The 20,000-nt window shown below is 41.2% G+C and overlaps 1 protein-coding gene and 1 long non-coding RNA gene across 5 annotated transcripts in view; one reads left to right on the top strand and one right to left on the bottom strand.

Annotated features, from left to right (window-relative positions):
* Window positions 1-20,000, bottom strand: part of LOC133545526 (gastrula zinc finger protein XlCGF57.1-like) — a 403,569-nt gene that overhangs the window by 269,560 nt on the left and 114,009 nt on the right. The gene's annotated exons all lie outside the window — the stretch shown is intronic.
* Window positions 6,293-9,459, top strand: LOC133545554 (uncharacterized). Its single transcript, XR_009804869.1, has 2 exons — window positions 6,293-6,585; window positions 8,263-9,459. It is a non-coding gene; the product is annotated as an uncharacterized LOC133545554 (long non-coding RNA).

Below are 20,000 nucleotides of genomic sequence, written 5' to 3'. Positions count from 1 at the left end.
GGTTTGAATAGGGTAAAACATGTGGAAATATTGTATTGTTGTATCTTTTTTCCTTTATTTTATTAGACAATTAAAACTAGATGAGGTAATTCCTGAAGGAATTGCGTGTAAATGCTCCAATGCTGAAGATGAACTGAAATGTATATATTAATGTGTATATATGTGTGTGTATATATATTTGTGGTGTAGATATATGTATATCTGTATATATATATGTATATATATATATATATATATATATATATATATATATATATATATATATATATATATATATATATATATATATATATATATATATGTATATATGTATATATTTAGTATATGGATAAGCGATAGAAAATAGATGGAAGGATGTGTCTGTGTGTGTGAGTGTGTATATATATATATATATATATATATATATATATATATATATATATATATTATATGTAGTGTATATATATATATATATATATATATATATATATATATATATGTGTGTAATAGTGTGATGTTGTTGCGCTGTATTATGAACGAGACAGGGTGTTATGTTTTATTTTGAAGTATTAGTTTTATTTTGAAGAACCGGATGTCTGGTGCAGGAAGTGACTGCGTTTTTTTTGGATAATTTTTCGGACTTTTGCTGATGAGGCAATAGTTCTTCATTGCTCTGTGTTTCTTGTGTAAATATTATTTCTAAACTTTCGTAATACTTTAAAAGTTACAATATTAATGTTGTAGGTATAAGTGATGTGTTGTTTTAAGTATTTTTTTATGCACAATTTTGTTAAGTAAGGATTAGAGCGTCGAATGTTTGAAATGTTTGGTCATAATTACACATGGTATTTACGCAGGTATCACTCCGCCAGAAAAGTAGAGACCTGTGTATGTGTTTCATGTTTCCAAAACAGGTATGTGGATTTGTGTATTATCCATCCATCCATCCATTTTCTACCGCTTAATCCCTTTGTGTATTATTATCATTTGTTTTGTGATAAAACTTTTTTGTTAATGTGATTTAAATTATTATTTATGTATAATGAATGTTGTTTATTTCCTCTTCTATCTGACTTTTGATGATGAGGTATCACTCCGCCAGAAAAGTAGAGACCTGTGTATGTGTTTCATGTTTCCAACAAAGGTGGCCAATAAATGATGAAACGACAGAATGGTGTTACCATTTAGTGGTCAATTGTACAGAATATGTACTGAACTGTGCAATCTATTAATACAAGTTTCAATCAATCAATCAATAGTGCGTATTCACAGCGCATGTGTAAAAAAAAAAAAAAAAAAAAAAAAAAATCCCAGTCCACAAGTATCATTCACAACACATTCTCTTAGATTTCCATGTTATGATACATGTTCACATTATTAATTGACTGTATCTAAAAAAGATTTAAAAAAATAGATTTTTATTTAAATGAAAATATTAAATAATCCTTAAAAAATATAATGACTTGGTTTATATTATTGTATATACTAGGTCATAAAATCAGTGTCAGTTGAGTCTGTCCATAGGTTGCCTGTAGGGATTTTTAATGTCCAGCAGATGTTAGTATTAAGTGACACAGTATAGTTTTGCAATGTGTCAAAACACTGTACGACGCCTCATCAATCCATCACTAATGATCACACAAATCAGGAAATTTCAAGGCTTTTATCTGCACTGAACTTTATCAGTCTTCGTTACTATGAAAGACTTTTTGAAGAATTAATCAATGAAAACCGCCAGTCAAATGACAAATTCTGTATGCAGGGTTACCTTTCAACAGAATTGTGTTAAATGTTGTTGTTTATTATCCGGAAGAGTGACACAGGCATTTAACTTTTCCACACACCATCCTGAATCACGGTTTCAATCGTAGTCCATGTTAACTACCAAACCGTAACTTAAAAGGGTTGGTTGAACAACTATAAGGACTAGCAGGTCATCGCTATTGTTGCTGGAAGGCACAGTACTCATGGACTAAACTTTTGGGAAATTCCTGTTGAAATCAATGGGACATCCTTCAAAGTTCCACTTATTCCATCTGATTCCAGCTGTTCCAACTTTAAAATTTTCAGACAGTTCAGGAATTGTTTGCCTGATTTCAACAATGCTAAAATAATTCCAGGATTTCAGTTCATTGTCAGCATTGGAACAATCACATGCTATTCCTTCAGGAATTGCCTCATCTAGTTTTTAAAGTTTAATAAAAAATAAATAAAAAAACGACAAAAAAATTTACAACAATACAACATTTCCACGTTTTAACCTATTCAAACCATTTCACCTTCGACACATTCCACCATCCCGGAAATTCAAACTTCCCCTTTTCCTTGTCAAAAAAAGTTCAGGATTTTCCCGAATTCCTGCTTTTCCGAAGCCCTATTTCTACTCTTTTTTTCTGGCAACTACTCCTTCCACATTTTTCAACGCGTTTTAACTGTTCCACTGTCGAAACTTTCCTCTTAATCAGAACTGGAAAAATTCTCTGTTTTCCCGAAATTCCGTATTACCATTTGTCATTTCAACATGTTATTACTTCAACAATTCTCCACCAATTGAGAAATTGTCCAAGACATCAATACATTTAGATTAGATAGTACTTTATTTATTCCTTCAGGAGAGTAAATGCCTTGGCAGAAGACACCACCTGATTAAATGTAAAACTACAAAGAGCAGACTGCCAAAGATGCCAAAGACTCTTATACCGCAGGATTTTTTATTTTGTTAAATAATCATCAAACGTCACCATTGACATCAGTGATGCTATTTGGAACAGAAATTATATATCTAGAAAAATTAATGAAACCGGGAAACAGCAGCGAAGGTCTGCCCGGCCGCAGACTGGCTGCATAGTCTTTATAGCTGTTCAACCAACCTTTTTAAGCTACGGTTGGGTAGTTAACATGGGCGCCAATTTGCCTCGTACCATGGTAGCTGTTTTGCCAACCCTTTTAAGTTACGGTTTTAAGAAGTACCAAATGTTGAAACCGTAGGTCAGGATGGTGTGTGTAAAAGCAAAATGCCTGTGTCAGTCTCCCAGCATTGGAGTACTCGTACATAATTCTTTCAGGAATTGCCTAATCTCCTTGTAAATGTTTAATAAAAAAGGAAAATAACTACAAAAAAGATACAACAATACAACATTTCCACATTTTTTAACCTATTACATTCTGGAAAGTTCAAGATATTCCAAATTTCTTGCTTTGACAAAGCCTTCTTTGCATCAACTACGCCTTTCACATTTTTCAACATACTACAAATTTTAAAATCCAAGGGTTTTGCTATAAATAGAACATTGACAGTCTACTTCACTGTCTGACACTTTTTGGGCAGCATACCAAAATCACCAGTTGATGGTAAACTCAATATCAAACGTCACATTTAAACAGAGCCTACAACAAAATATTTGCTTTCACAATTTTATTTTCAGGGAGACTGACACGGGCATTTAGCTTTTCCACACACCATCCTGACTCACGGTTTCAACATTTGGTACTTGTTAAAACCGTAACTTAAAATGGTTTGCTGAACAGCTATCAAGGTACGAGGCAATCGGCGCCCATGTTAACTATCCAACCGTAACTTAAAAAGGTTGGTTGAACAGGTATAATGACTATGCGGTCAGACTTCCTGGTGACCTGGTATTTCTTTAATACTGTTGTTCTGAGGGCACAGTATGCATGGACTGCCTGTGCAATTTATCGATTCCTGATTATTCTAAATGATAATTAGTGGGAGACCTGACAACACCGATGCATCGACGTATGCGTCGAGCTCTATGAATGAAACCCTGTATATTTGCGCAGAAACAGTTAATTCTTTTGATAGCTCAGTTGATAGAGTGGATATCTGTATTTGCTTATGCTGAGTTTTTTAGGGTACTGGTTCAAATCCAGCTCGATGGATCACTCATTACGTTTTTACCATGAATTGATTAACGTGGAACCCGACCCCGACTTAAGTTGAAAAACTTATTCGGGTGTTACCATTTAGTGGTCAATTGTTCAGAATATGTACCGAACTGGGCAATCTACTAATAAAAGTTTCAATCAATCAATCAATAGTGCGTATTCAGAGCGTATATGTAAAAAAAATAAAAAAAATTCCCAGTCCACAAGTAGCCTCATTCACAACACGTTCTCTTAGATTTCCATGTTATGATACATGTTCACATTATTTATTGACTGTATCTAAAAAAGATTTAAAAAAATATATATTTTTATTTAAATGAAGATATGAAATAATCCTAAATGAAATACAATGACTTGGTTTATATTATTGTATAAACTAGGTCATAAAATCAGTGTCAGTTGAGTCGGTCCATAGGTCACGTGTAGGGATTTTTAATGTCCAGCAGATGTCAGGATTTAGATACACAGTATCAATACAGTTTTGCAATGTGTCAAAAGGCTATACGACGCCTCATCAACCTATCACTAATGATCACTCAAGTCAGGAAATATCAAGGCTTTTATCTGCACTGAACATTGTCAGTGTTCTCTACTAGCAAAGACTTTTTGAATAGTCAATCAATCATAACCACCAGTCAAATGACAAATTCGGTATGCAGTGTTACCTTTCAACAGAAATGTGTTTAATCTTGTTGTTTGTTATCTGGAAGATTGACACAGGCATTTAACTTTTCCACAAACCATCCTGAATCACAGTTTCAATCGTAGTCCATGTTAACTACCAAACCGTGACTTAAAAGGGTTGGTTGAACAACTATAAGGACTAGCAGGTCATTGCTAGTGTTGCTGGAAGGCACAGTACTCATGGACTAAATTTTGGGGAAATTTCTGTTGAAATCAATGGGAAATCCTTCAAAGTTCCGCGTTTGCCATCTGACTCTAACTGTTCCAACTTCAAAATATTCAGCCTGTTCAGAAACTGTGTACTTGACTTCAACGATGCTAAAAATATTCGAGGATTTCAGTTCATATTCAGCATTGGAGCATTTACACGCAATTCCTTCAGGAATTTCCTCATGTAGTTTTAAATGTTAAATAAAAAAAAGATACAACAATACAACATTTCCACATGTTGTTACCTATTCAAACCATTCCACCTTTGACACATTGCACCATTCTGGAAATTCAAACTTCCCATTTTCGTAGTTCAAAAAAAGTTCAGGAATTTCCAGAATTCCTGATCTCCTGAAGCCCTATTTCCACCTTTTTTCTGGCGACTACGATTTCCACATTTTTCAACGCGTTTTAACTGTTCCACCGTCGAAGCTTTCCTCTTAATCAGAACTGGAAAAATTATCTGTTTTCCCGAAATTCCGTATTACCATTTGTCATTTCAACATGTTATTACTTCAACAATTCTCCACCGATTGAGAAATTGTCCAAGACATCAATAAATTTAGATTAGATAGAACTTTATTTATTCCTTCAGGAGAGTAAATGCCTTGGCAGAAGACACCACCTGATTAAATGTAAAACTACAAAGAGCAGACCGCCAAAGGTGCCAAAGACTCTTATACCGCAGGATTTTTTATTTTGTCAAATAATCATCAAATGAGACCGGGCAACAGCAGCGAAGGTCTGCCCGCACTTCCTGTGTTTAAACCCCGCCCCCTCCGTGCTGCCAACGGAAACAAGCACTCCGCCCGCTTCGCCACAGTCTTTAATTCAAACAAAAACAGCTTGTAAAGAAGATACCGCCAGGCAGCCCATGCGTGCCGTGCCCTCCGGGCAACAGCAGCAAAGGTCTGCCCGGACGCAGATTGGCTGCGTAGTCTTTATAGCTGTTCAACCAACCTTTTTAAGCTACGGTTGGGTAATTAACATGGGCGCCAATTTGCCTCGTACCTTGGTAGCTGTTTTGCCAACCCTTTTAAGTTACGGTTTTAAGAAGTACCAAATGTTGAAACCGTAGGTCAAGATGGTGTGTGTAAAAACAAAAGGCCTGTGTCAGTCTCCCAGAATTGGAGTACTTGTACATAACTCCTTCAGGAATTGTCTAATCTACTTGTAAATGTTTAATAAAAAAAGGAAAATAACTACAAAAAAAGATACAATAGAACATTTATTAATCTATTACACCATTCTGGAAAGTTCAAGATTTTCCAAATGTCTTGCTTTGACAAAGCTTTTGACACGGGCAGAAAAATCATGGACGCCATGTGATGGATGTAGGGAGGAGTTGGAAAAAATGTGGCCAGAAAAATAAGGAATTGAAGAAGTCCTCTTGAAAATAGGTAAGTACCATTCATGATGTCATTGTTTTGTTGACTTAAACTTGTGATTGGGCTTTGAACACATTTTCTCATTCTGGTATTGTTTGTGCTATTTTTTCCCTTTCAGATCTGGTCCAAGTCAGAGTACTTCAAACTCTCTGCGACTTGGTTGGAGACAAATACAGCGACGGCCCTCCTCAACAATCGGGCCAGCAAGAGCTCTTTCCTGAGAGCGGCGTATTCATATCATTGTTCCGCCTTGCTGCCATGAGACATGCTGCAAAGCCCAATTGTATGCCTTTATTTTGACCTCATTTTTTTACAGTAGAGGAGTGTCAAAATGCTGTCCCTTTTTGACGCCCTGGAAACAAACCTGCAGGAACACGAAAGCGCATCCTTAACCGGAAAAAAGTTGAAGGAATCCTTAGTAAGTTTTCCCAAACAGAGGGTGTTTTCAGGCCAAAATTGGGTAACAATAATTAAATAGAAGTTCAATATGAGAAATGTTGATCCCTTTTCGATTACAGCAGACTGGAAGCATAACTGAATGTTACATAATTACAATTTGTTATAGACTAAAAACTAGCGTTATGATGAGCAATATAGTTTTATGTCCATCAACTTGAAGTGTGGTTGTGTGTATTAATGGTTTTGCGTAAATGAAGGCTTTAAACGGCAATAAAAAAGCATTAAATGCATTGCCCAGAGGCATTTAAAAAATGGAATACGATTGTAGGACATGGCGGACAGTCAATATGTCAAACGGTAAAGGAAAATTAACTTAAGAAGGTTACAGTCATCGAAATTGTTAGTCTGTCTGTGTGTTTCTTTTTCGAACTGCGGCTTTCAAACTGCATACAAGAGGTATTGTAAGGTGGGAACACGACAAAAGCACTGCTTCAATAAAGCAAAATGAAACTGCTCTGGGGGCATAAACTTTTCCATTCTTTGGTCACTGTAGGCGTGTAGTCCTTAACTGTGACACCATGTCAGGATAATGGAGAAGTTGAGCCGACACGGAGTCGTTTATTTCAATCATCTCCACTTCAACACATATGAGCTAACTTGCCTAACATTAGCAACTGTTGTGACGCAATTCCCTCAAGTGATCTACGCTAGCCTAGGATGGACAAAAGAGGCAATTTTCACAGCAGACCACAACTATTTCATTCTCTGACATTCCCACAATAAATGAATACAAGTTCCTTCAGCTGCCGGACACTTGATACATACTTGCTGTTTACTGTAAACATTTGAAACAACAGAGAGGGTGTAAATACAATAAATGCAATATGTTTAATTGCTATAGCTTTTTTAAAATGCATTTTATTGGCATTTTTACCAATATTATTCTGTATTTTTCTAAAATGTTGAAATCGATCGTCCATTTCCAAACACATGCATCATTTGCAATCCTAGTATGATGTTCATTTATTTTTCCATACAACCTTTGAACTATTTTAAAACAAATTGTATCTTGATTAAAAATGGTATCCTCCAGTTTGTGGCTATTATAAGTCATAATTTCAGGGAATATATATATACTTATATATATATATATACTTACAGCATGTTTCAAACAGACACAACTAAATAAATTGCTAATGGGTATATTATATTGATCATCTGATGCAGAATGGGATGTTTGTTTAGAGGCTTTAAGTGCAGTTCTCCTTTAATATTTTGGATAGTCAAACCTTTTAATGAGCGATTGTCTACGGCCACGCACACAGTCAAAACACCAGATGCTACTCCACAAAAATAAATCAATAAAAATACATTCTCCAATGAAACAGCTTTGTAATCCAATTCTAATACACTAGATGGTAACAGTTCATGTAAACTTTTCAACTCATTTACTTGTCTAATGCTTGCAGCTGTGTGTATACAGATCATTGTAAGCTTTTGATGATATAAAAAAAACAATGAAATGCAGTCGCACATGGGCATTACATTTGTTTAAGTACCAACAAAATGGCATTAAAAAGCATTACATTTGATTTGCATTATTATTGTTATTGCATTGCTTTGCATATATTTGATAGCTGTAGAAACTGATGTGGCAAAATAACGAATGGCTGATTATTATGTTCTTGCCTTGCAGCGTATGTCCTGAGATGCAGTACCCTTCCTGATTGGGACGATATTGAGGAGGTCAAGCTCAAGAAAGCTTTGGTAAACAAAAGTCAGGCCAGAGACGGTTTTAAGTAGGCCCTTGTACCTGTCAAGTTCATTCTATGGTAGGATGTTTCCTTGGTAAACATGTTCAATATTTTGGTCTAGGTTTGCGCGGTATATGTTGTAAAAAATGGCCCTATGATGTAGCTTTTAGTACCACGTTATACTGTGATAATGCATATTGAGCTGTGCCGTGTCAAGCAAATTTGGCAGTGATGCAACCTCACTAACAAGCTAGCGGCTAATATCCTTTTACAGTTCAAAGTTGTTTCCAAATAAAAAAAAAATGCAGCTGGAAATGACGCAGTATGTTACTGCTTACATAATCAGGTATATTAGTAGCTTTTGTAACCAATTTCAACATGTTTCAATGATCATTTGTGTACCAAATGTTATATTGTTATCGCAGGAGGCTGTTCTATTGTTTACAACAGTGTTTCTTAATCCTAGGGCTGGGGCCCACTGTTTGGCTGCGAGTACCCCTTGGAAGCCGCCAATAAATATCTGTTTCTTAGCTGTGGTCCGTCCATATGGGCCGCAATGGTACTCGCTTGTAATCCACTTTAGTGTAGAAGGACTCATTCAGTGTTTATATTTCATTTGGTCCCAGACCCCTCTGTGGTGGAAAATTCTGAGACCCCTCTGTGGTGGAAAAGTTGGTAGTGCCCCAAGGTTAAAAATGTTAAGAATCCCTGGTTTTCAATGTGTGATTATTTTTTTGTATGTAGACCAGTTCCAGACAGCACGGTTACAATTTTATAAATGTATTTCAGTTTTTGCTTGGAATATTTCAAAAATGGAAATGTTGTCATTTACTCACCCTCTTACTGAGATGAAGTCAAGTGTTTTTTTAACTAAGGTACCCGGTTTGCTCAACAAGGAGTTAAAAAAACTACACCTGACTTTTTCACAATAACAAAGTGAGTACTTAAGGTCAAATTCATTTATTTTTGTATTTGTTTTATTTTTTGTATATTGTTTTCTATGTTGTCTTAAGTATTGTAAATGTCAATATGTACATTATGTATGTACTAATTCACTACATTTACATTTTGTTATTTAATCTATTTTTAAATTATATTTTGTATTTTTGTGTAGCCAAATAAAGTGATACACCTTTCAATATTTGAGTATTTGTTTAGTGTTATTTCTAATTAAGTCAGATGAATATTTAAATTGCACTCTCAATTTGTTCTCATGATTCTCAAATTTGAGATATGATAATAAATTTAAGATAAATAATCAAGTCATTAAAAAGACATACATAAGATCTCTTTTATTGCTCATACATCTCATTTCTTTCTCTTTTTATCATCCTTCAAAATGAATGAGACATAATTGAGAACAATGGCATACATATATGAGCTCTCGTCAGTGTATCCCACTTCTCAAATATTGCTCAAAGGGTTGTCTCAAATCAACCTCCTTTGTCTCAGTGACGTCTTGTCTCTTTTTAGCTTATTTATTGCTCCTAAGGGTCCCTTAGGAGCAATAAAGGAGAAGCAATTGATCACAAAATTAGACAGATATGAGAAGCTCAAAATGTTCTCAAGATACAAGATTAAGCAACAGATGAGCAAGCAAATTTTTGCTCTGGCCACGCTCCCTCCACCCCAGTGGACGATGGCGTGGAACAGCGCAGAGGCGACCACAGTGTATATGTTTCTTTTAGTTGTTATTCATAGCTGTATGTAGAAGTGTCTGCTTGTATCCGCTGCTTTAATGTCTTTAATGTCCTTTGTCTTCTTTGATGTTTACCTCTTACACACATGTGAGAGGGATGTGTACTATGGCTATGAGTTGTTGTTTTTTTTCCCTTGGCCTCAGTCTGGACCCCCCTTCTCCAGGGCCCAGGTTTAGACCATTTTTTTTTACTATATTTTATTTTATTTTAATCTTCTATTTTTTTCACCCATTCCCAACCTCATTACACTTTACAGAGCCAGGAGTCCTCGATTACATTTATGTATGGAACACAATCTTATTGTCACAAGACCCAGGGTAGACTAGGGGTTGAGACTGCTGACTTTGAATGAAAAGTACTGAGTTCAAGCCTCACTCTGGTTGATAGTATTTTTTTTTTTTACCTCATCATACTTTACTAAGGCCGGGAGTCATCGATTACACTTGTGTATGGACTAAAATCCTACCTTTACAAGACTGAAAGTAGCTCAGTGGCTAAGACTGTTGCATTAAAAACAAACTGTACAGAGTTCAAACCCCACCCCACTCCGCTCAGCTGTATTTTTTCCACCTCATCTTACTCCAGTGAGTCAGGGGTCGTAGATAACATTTGTGTATGGAAAGAAATCCATTCTTCACAGGACCAGGGATAGCTCAGTGGTTAAGACTGCTGACTCTGAATGACAGGTACTGGGTTCGAATTCCACTCATGTTGACAACATTTAGTTTAAGCTTGTCATACTTTACTGAGCCAGGAGTCCTCGATTACATTTGTGTATAGAACACAATCTTCTCTTCATGAGACCCAGGATAGACCAGGTGTTAAGACATCTGACTCGGAATGAAAAGTACTGGGTTCAAGTCCCACTCAGGTTGACTGTATTTTGTTCTACCTCATCAAACTTTACTGGGCCATCAGTCCTCGATTACATTTGTGTATGAAAAAACAAATATCTCATCAAGACCCAGGATAGCCCAGTGGTTAAGACTGCTGACTCTGAATAACAGGTACTGGGTTCGAATCCCGCTCATGTTGACAAAATTTTGTTTAAGCTTGTCTTACTTTACTGAGCCAGGAGTCCTCGATTACATTTGTGTATAGAAGACAATCTTCTCTTCACAAGACCCAAGATAGACCAGGGGTTAAGACATCTGACTCGGAATGAAAAGTACTGGGTTCAAATCCCACTCAGGTTGAGTGTATTTTGTTCTACCTCATCAAACTTTACTGGGCCACAGTCCTCGATTACATTTGTGTATGAAAAAAAATGGTCACATCTAGACCCAGGATAGCCCAGTGGTTAAGACTGTTGACTCAAGTTGAAGAGTGTGGGGTTCGACTCCTGCTTGGGTCGATGTGTAATTTAAAAGATCAGCTGGAGGCTGCAAGTTGACAAATATTGTAACTGTGTCATTTCTCCCATGTAATGTTAAAATAATAATTTGATTTACTTTTTTTTTTATCCAATTACAATTAACCTATTTTATTTTATTTGTACCCAGGAGAGCTCATTGGTCAACGCTCTTTATTTATCCTATTCCCACCCACCTCAGGAGTTACGCTCACTCGCACACACACGCGCACTCATTCTCACACACACACACACACACACACACACACACACACACACTCACAGGTAACCCCTGAGGTGTCATCATTGACTATTTGACAATTTATTTTGGATTATTATTAGCTTTAGTGTTGACTTAATTTTTCAACTATATGTTAGTCAAACAACTAGCACATAACATTACTCTGTGTGGGGGAGAAGAAGCAGCCCACAATGTATGTCGTCTTGACGCCATACTGCCAAATTACTGACTCCATGTATGGGATTTGAACTCACTACCCGTGTATTAGGAGCCCACAGTGTTGACCATTGAGCTATCCTGGGTCCCAACAAAGTTTGGTTTTCGCTCATATACAAATGTTATCAGTGAACTATGATCAGGCAAAACAAAGAACAAGAACTTCCCGGATGTGGATTTGAACCCAGTAGTACTGCGTGTGAGGCAGCAGTGTTAACCATTGAGCTATCACAGGTCCCACTGAGTATTGTTTTTCACTCATATACAAATGTAATCAGTGAACTATGATCAAGGCAAAACAATAAACTAACGCCTCCTAACAATGGATTTGAACCCAGTAGTTCTGCATGAGAGGCAGCAGTCTTAACCATTGAGCTATCCTGAGTCTTATTGTAAGTGTAGTCTGGCTCATTCATTAATGGAATCGTGACATCTGTCCCAGTAAACTACGATTGAGGTGGAGCTCAATTTTGAACTGAAGTTACATATCAAACCAATTGGGATTCAAACCCAGTACCCCCATATTTGAAGCTCACAGTGTTGACCATTGAGGTATCCTGGGTTCCATCAAGACATGATTTTCACTCATATACAAATGCAATCATTTAACAATGATAGAGATGAAACAAAAAACAAGACCTCCCATCTTGTGGATTTGAACCCAGTAGTACCGTGTGAGAGGCAGCAGCCTTAACCACTGAGCATTTTGGGTTCTACTACTTCATGATCTGGATCAATATACAAATGTTACATACCTGTTGTTGAGTAGTTGGTGTGTGCCATGTTTCTCAGGTGTGACATACCTGTTGTTGGTGTGTGCCATGTCTCTCAGGTGTGACATACCTGTTATTGGTGTGTGCCATGTCTCTCAGGTGTGACATACCTGTTGTTGGTGTGTGCCATGTCTCTCAGGTGTGACATACCTGTTGTTGGTGTGTGCCATGTCTCTCAGGTGTGACATACCTGTTGTTGGTGTGTGCCATGTCTCTCAGGTGTGACATACCTGTTGTTGGTGTGTGCCATGTCTCTCAGGTGTGACATACCTGTTATTGGTGTGTGCCATGTCTCTCAGGTGTGACATACCTGTTATTGGTGTGTGCCATGTCTCTCAGGTGTGACATACCTGTTATTGGTGTGTGCCATGTCTCTCAGGTGTGACATACCTGTTGTTGGTGTGTGCCATGTCTCTCAGGTGTGACATACCTGTTGTTGGTGTGTGCCATGTCTCTCAGGTGTGACATACCTGTTATTGGTGTGTGCCATGTCTCTCAGGTGTGACATACCTGTTGTTGGTGTGTGCCATGTCTCTCAGGTGTGACATACCTGTTATTGTTGTGTGCCATGTCTCTCAGGTGTGACATACCTGTTGTTGGTGTGTGCCATGTCTCTCAGGTGTGACATACCTGTTGTTGGTGTGTGCCATGTCTCTCAGGTGTGACATACCTGTTATTGTTGTGTGCCATGTCTCTCAGGTGTGACATACCTGTTATTGGTGTGTGCCATGTCTCTCAGGTGTGACATACCTGTTGTTGGTGTGTGCCATGTCTCTCAGGTGTGACATACCTGTTGTTGGTGTGTGCCATGTCTCTCAGGTGTGACATACCTGTTATTGGTGTGTGCCATGTCTCTCAGGTGTGACATACCTGTTGTTGGTGTGTGCCATGTCTCTCAGGTGTGACATACCTGTTGTTGGTGTGTGCCATGTCTCTCAGGTGTGACATACCTGTTATTGGTGTGTGCCATGTCTCTCAGGTGTGACATACCTGTTATTGGTGTGTGCCATGTCTCTCAGGTGTGACATACCTGTTATTGGTGTGTGCCATGTCTCTCAGGTGTGACATACCTGTTGTTGGTGTGTGCCATGTCTCTCAGGTGTGACATACCTGTTGTTGGTGTGTGCCATGTCTCTCAGGTGTGACATACCTGTTGTTGGTGTGTGCCATGTCTCTCAGGTGTGACATACCTGTTGTTGGTGTGTGCCATGTCTCTCAGGTGTGACATACCTGTTGTTGTCATACCTGCCAGCTTGTCTGCAGCAATAAACAAGTCATCAATTGAGTCCACAACATGTTTGATGTTTATTCCTCTCATGTTGAAGTAGTTCCCATCTGCAGTTCGCCCACTGCGCTCTATCACCACCATGTGGTCATACCTGCAACAACTTCATAGTTCTTTGAAACTATCGCCACCATGTGGTCATACCTGCAACAACTTCATCGTTCTTTGAAACTATCGACACCATGTGGTCATACCTGCAACAACGTCATAGTTCTTTGAAACTATCGCCACCATGTGGTCATACCTGCAACAACTTCATAGTTCTTTGAAACTATCGACACCATGTGGTCATACCTGCAACAACTTCATAGTTCTTTGAAACTATCGCCACCATGTGGTCATACCTGCAACAACGTCATAGTTCTTTGAAACTATCGCCACCATGTGGTCATACCTGCAACAACTTCATAGTTTTTGAAACTATCGCCACCATGTGGTCATACCTGCAACAACGTCATAGTTCTTTGAAACTATCGCCACCATGTGGTCATACCTGCAACAACTTCATAGTTCTTTGAAACTATCGACACCATGTGGTCATACCTGCAACAACTTCATAGTTCTTTGAAACTATCGCCACCATGTGGTCATACCTGCAACAACGTCATAGTTCTTTGAAACTATCGCCACCATGTGGTCATACCTGCAACAACTTCATAGTTTTTGAAACTATCGCCACCATGTGGTCATACCTGCAACAACGTCATAGTTCTTTGAAACTATCGCCACCATGTGGTCATACCTGCAACAACTTCATAGTTCTTTGAAACTATCGACACCATGTGGTCATACCTGCAACAACTTCATAGTTCTTTGAAACTATCGCCACCTTGTGGTCATACATGATATATGGTGTGTGATACATGATGTGTGATATATGATGTGTGATACATGATGTGTGATATATGATGTTTGATACATGACGTGTGATACATGACGTGTGATACATGATGTGTGACACATGATGTGTGATATATGATGTCCATCCATCCATCTCTTCCGCTTATCCGGGGTCGGGTTGCGGGGGTAGCAGCCTAAGCAGGGAAACCCAGACTTCCCTCTCTCCAGCCACTTCGTCTAGCTCTTCCCGGGGGATCCCGAGGGGTTCCCAGGCCAGCCGGGAGACATAGTCTTCCCAACGTGTCCTGGGTCTTCCCCTTGGCCTCCTACCGGTTGGACGTGCCCTAAACACCTCCCTAGGGAGGCGTTCGGGTGGCATCCTGACCAGATGCCCGAACCACCTCATCTGGCTCCTCTCCATGTGAAGGAGCAGCGGCTTTACTTTGATTCTTCCCGGATGACAGAGCTTCTCACCCTATCTCTAAGGGAGAGCCCCGCCACACGGCGGAGGAAACTCATTTGGGCCGCTTGTACCCGTGATCTTATCCTTTCGGTCATGACCCAAAGCTCATGACCATAGGTGAGGATGGGAACGTAGATCGACCGGTAAATTGAGAGCTTTGCCTTCCGGCTCAGCTCCTTCTTCACCACAACGGATCGATACAACGTCCGCATTACTGAAGACGCCGCACCGATCCGCCTGTCGATCTCACGATCCACTCTTCCCTCACTCGTGAACAAGACTCCTAGGTACTTGAACTCCTCCACTTGGGGCAGTGTCTCCTCCCCAACCCGGAGATGGCCCTCCACCAGTGCTGATTCTCATTCCGGTCGCTTCACACTCGGCTGCAAACCGATCCAGTGAGAGCTGAAGATCTCGGCCAGATGAAGCCATCAGGACTACATCATCTGCAAAAAGCAGAGACCTAATCCTGCGGCCACCAAACCGGAACCCCTCAACGCCTTAACTGCACCTAGAAATTCTGTCCATAAAAGTTATGAACAGAATCGGTGACAAAGGACAGCCTTGGCGGAGTCCAACCCTCACTGGAAACGTGTCCGACTTACTGCCAGCAATGCGGACCAAGCTCTGACACTGATCATACAGGGAGCGGACTGCCACAATAAGACAGTCCGGTACCCCATACTCTCTGAGCACTCCACACAGGACTTCCCGAGGGACACGGTCAAATGCCTTCTCCAAGTCCACAAAGCACATGTAGACTGGTTGGGCAAACTCCCATGCACCCTCAAGAACCCTGCCGAGAGTATAGAGCTGGTCCACAGTTCCACGACCAGGACGAAAACCACACTGTTCCTCCTGAATCCGAGGTTCGACTATCCGGCGAAGCCTCCTCTCCAGTACACCTGAATAAACCTTACTGGGAAGGCTGAGGAGTGTGATCCCACGATAGTTGGAACACACCCTCCGGTCCCCCTTCTTAAAGAGAGGAACCACCACCCCGGTCTGCCAATCCAGAGGTACCGCCCCCGATGTCCACGCGATGCTGCAGAGTCTTGTCAACCAACACAGCCCCACAGCATCCAGAGCCTTAAGGAACTCCGGGCGGGTCTCATCCACCCCCGGGGCCTTGCCGCCGAGGAGCTTTTTAACTACCTCAGCGACCTCAGCCCCAGAAATAGGAGAGTCCACCACAGATTCCCCAGGCACTGCTTCCTCAAAGGAAGACGTGTTGGTGGGATTGAGGAGGTCTTCGAAGTATTCCCTCCACCGATCCACAACATCCGCAGTCGAAGTCAGCAGAACACCATCCGCACCATACACGGTGTTGATAGTGCACTGCTTCCCCTTCTTGAGGCGGCGTATGGTGGTCCAGAATCGCTTCAAAGCCGTCCGGAAGTTGTTTTCCATGGCTTCCCCGAACTCTTCCCATGTCCGAGTTTTTGCCTCCGCGACCGCTAAAGCTGCACACCGCTTGGCCCGTCGGTACCCGTCCACTGCCTCCGGAGTCCTATGAGCCAAAAGAACCCGATAGGACTCCTTCTTCAGCTTGACGGCATCCCTCACTGCTGGTGTCCACCGACGGGTTCTGGGATTACCGCCAAGACAGGCACCAACTACCTTGCGGCCACAGCTCCAATCAGCCGCCCCGACAATAGAGGTGCGGAACATGTTCCACTCGGACTCAATGTCCAGCACCTCCCTCGTGATATGTTCAAAGTTCTCCCGGAGGTGGGAATTGAAACTCTCTCTGACAGGAGACTCTGCCAGACGTTCCCAGCAGACCCTCACAATGCGCTTGGGCCTGCCAGGTCTGTCCGGCATCCTCCCCCACCATCGCAGCCAACTCACCACCAGGTGGTGATCGGTAGAAAGCTCCGCCCCTCTCTTCACCCGAGTGTCCAAAACATAAGGCCGCAAATCCGATGACACAACTACAAAGTCGATCATGGAACTGCGGCCTAGGTTGTCCTGGTGCCGAGTGCACATATGGACACCCTTATGTTTGAACATGGTGTTTGTTATGGACAATCCGTGACGAGCACAAAAGTCCAATAACAAAACACCACTCGGGTTTAGATCCGGGCGGCCATTCTTCCCAATCACTCCTCTCCAGATTTCACTGTCGTTGCCAACATGAGCATTGAAGTCCCCCAGTAGGACAAGGGAATCACCCGGGGGAGCACTTTCCAGAACTTCCTCGAGTGTACCCAAAAAGGGTGGGTATTCTGACCTGCTGTTTGGTGTGTAAGCACAAACAACAGTCGGGACCCGTCCCCCCAACCGAAGGCGAAGGGAAGCTACCCTCTCGTCCACTGGGTTGAACTCAAACGTGCAGGCTTTGAGCCGGGGGGGAACGAGAATTGCCACCCCAGCCCGTCGCCTCTCACTGCCGGCAACGCCAGAGTGGAAGAGGGTCCAATCCCTCTCGAGAGAAGTGGTTCCAGAGCCCTTGCTGTGCGTCGAGGTGAGTCCGACTATATCCAGCAGGAACTTCTCTACCTCGCGGACTAGCTCAGGCTCCTTCCCCCCCAGTGAGGTGACGTTCCACGTCCCAAGAGCTAGCTTCTGTAGCCGAGGATCGGACTGCCAAGTGCCCTGCCTTCGGCTGTCGCCCAGCTCACAATGCACCCGACCTCTATGGCCCCTCCTATGAGTGGTGAGCCCATTGGAGGGATGACCCACATTGCCTCTTCGGGCTGTGCCCGGCCGGGCCCCATGGGGACAGGCCCGGCCACCAGGCGCTCGCCATCGTGCCCCGACTCCGGGCCTGGCTCCAGAGCGGGGCCCCGGTGACCCGCGTCCGGGCGAGGGAAATCTGAGTTCATTTTGTTGTAAATTCCATAGAAGTCTTTGAGCTGCTCTTTGTCTGATCACTCACCTAGGACCTGTTTGTCTTGGGGGACCCTACCAGGGGGCTTAAAGCCCCCGGACAACATAGCTCCTAGGATCATTGGGACACGCAAACTCCTCTACCACGGTAAGGTAGCAGCTCAGAGAGGAGAGTCCACCAACATACATGAGGAAGAAAAGGTATCACATTCCCAACGCATCGGAGAGGGAGGAGAGGAGCCACATCCCCCCCACATTAAAGAGGAAGACGAGACGCCACAGACCCATAATGTTAAACTGACCCTTCACATGAAAGGGCAAGCGGAGGACCCACTGATCTTACACATCAAAAATGAAGAGGAGCATCCACAGACCCCTCACTTAAAGGAGCAAGAGGACAGGCTGACCCCTCATATTAAAAAGGAAGTTGAGGACCCACTGACCCCCTACTTTAAAGAAGAAGAGCAGGACCAAGAGGAACACAGCATCAGTCAGGAGGGAGAGGATATTGAAGGACTGGAGGAGTTCCCAGTGACTGGTGTCCCTGTGAAGGGTGAAGATGATGAGGTCAGAGGTGAAAGTGAGGAGAGGGGAGGGGGGGAGCCTCCAAGCAGCAGCTCAACACAACACATGACAACAGAAGCTGATGAAGACCACTGTGGAGGATCACAAGCAGACAAGCTCTTAGCTCCACTATCAGATAGTGAGGACACAACCTCACACTCTCCTGACACTGATGATGAAGACTCTAAAGATGATAAGACAACTGACAACACCCGCTTGAAATGTTCTCACTGTCACACAACCTTTCATTCCCGTTCTTATCTGAAAGTGCACATGAGAACACACACTGGAGAAAAACCTTTTTCTTGTTCAATCTGTGGTAAAGGTTTTACACAAAATCATCATTTGAAAGAACACATGAAAATACACAGTGGAGAAAAACCTTTTTCCTGTTCAATCTGTAGTAAAGGTTTTGCACAAAGTCACAATTTGAAAGCACACATGCGAATACACACCGGTTTATCTGTTCAGCCTGTGGTAAACATCTTGGAGAAAGTAACAATTTGAAAGTGCACATGAGAACGCACACTGGGGAAAAACCTTTTATCTGTTCAAACTGTGGCAGAAGCTTTACAGAAAGTCAACATTTGAAAAGACACATGAGAACACACACTGGAGAGAAAGTGTTGGGTTGCAGTGTGTGTGGTGAAAGATTGTCTTCTAAGTAGCAGTGTAAGAAACACAAGTGTGCTGGTGAGAACAGCAGCAGCAAATGAAACTGCAAGATTTGAAATAAACTGTCAAGACTTTAATTTGAGCTTTCTAACAACATCAGCACATATAACATGTGTGACATTGTTGTTTGTGTAACAATCTTTTTAACATGCTTCTACATTTATAGATTAGATATTTATATTAGTGCTTTTGTCATGTATTAATATGTAACATTGTGTACTTTTATCACAAATTGAACAACACGTCACAACCTGCCTGGTCAGACTTCAAGTAAAGGACAAGTACGTATTTGTCTTGGAAAAACACTCACCTGTGATTTGTTGATTAAAATGACCAATCTGTCTGTCAAAATGGCAGCTCGCCTTTTTTTTATAGGCACAATAAAACCAAGTTGTTTTGTTTTTCAGTGTTAAAATGTTTTATTTTTTCAATCACAAGTCTGTAAACCAGTTGTTCGACGGGGTTTTGGTGACATGAAGTCCTTTTGAAGACACATTTTCTTATGTCCTTGGTAACGTCCCATGTTCTCAATAAAATAGCAACAGTTTGTCTTCTTGTGCTCGGACTTGCTAGCACATTTATTTAACAACAAATTGTGTTGGCACACACTTCTACTACTGTTGTCATCTTGCAGTCCAAAAGTATATCGTAGGTGTGACTGCCATCTACAGGTAACACTTATCATTACAACAAGTTCACATGAAACACTTAAAGGCCTACTGAAAGCCACTACTAGCCAC

The sequence above is a fragment of the Nerophis ophidion genome, linkage group LG28 (assembly GCF_033978795.1).
Source record: "Nerophis ophidion isolate RoL-2023_Sa linkage group LG28, RoL_Noph_v1.0, whole genome shotgun sequence".
NCBI lineage: Eukaryota > Metazoa > Chordata > Actinopteri > Syngnathiformes > Syngnathidae > Nerophis > Nerophis ophidion.
The sequence above is the reverse complement of the archived record's forward strand: the minus strand, read 5'-3'. Positions and strand labels throughout refer to the sequence as shown.